The following is a 361-nucleotide window of genomic DNA, read 5'->3' on the forward strand; positions in this document are numbered from 1 at the left end:
TGCTGGTTGCCCCTGAGCATGCCGTTCCCTGCTGGCCCCTCCTGGATGTGTGCCAGAATAATTTTCTTGAACAGCTTGCCTAGGATCAAGGTAAGGCTGACTGGCCTTAATGATCTCCATTAGCGACAGCAATGTAAGGCTTACTCCCCTCTCTGATGTGCGGTGTGCCACATGCAGAGGCTGTCCATGCCACTTGTGGCATGTATGCCACAGGCTGGCAACCCTTGCTTTACAGGATCTTGAATGCACTAGGATGAGGTTGCCCGGGTGCAGGCTGGCTGAGCTCCCGGCAGTTGCCCTCTGTCTGGATAGAGGTTGGTGAAGGGCTTACTAACATGTGAAGAGAGTTAGTTTGCTCCTT

This window comes from Gavialis gangeticus, unplaced genomic scaffold (genome assembly GCF_001723915.1).
Source record: "Gavialis gangeticus isolate Ggan-Ray unplaced genomic scaffold, GavGan_comp1, whole genome shotgun sequence".
Taxonomy (NCBI): Eukaryota; Metazoa; Chordata; order Crocodylia; family Gavialidae; genus Gavialis; species Gavialis gangeticus.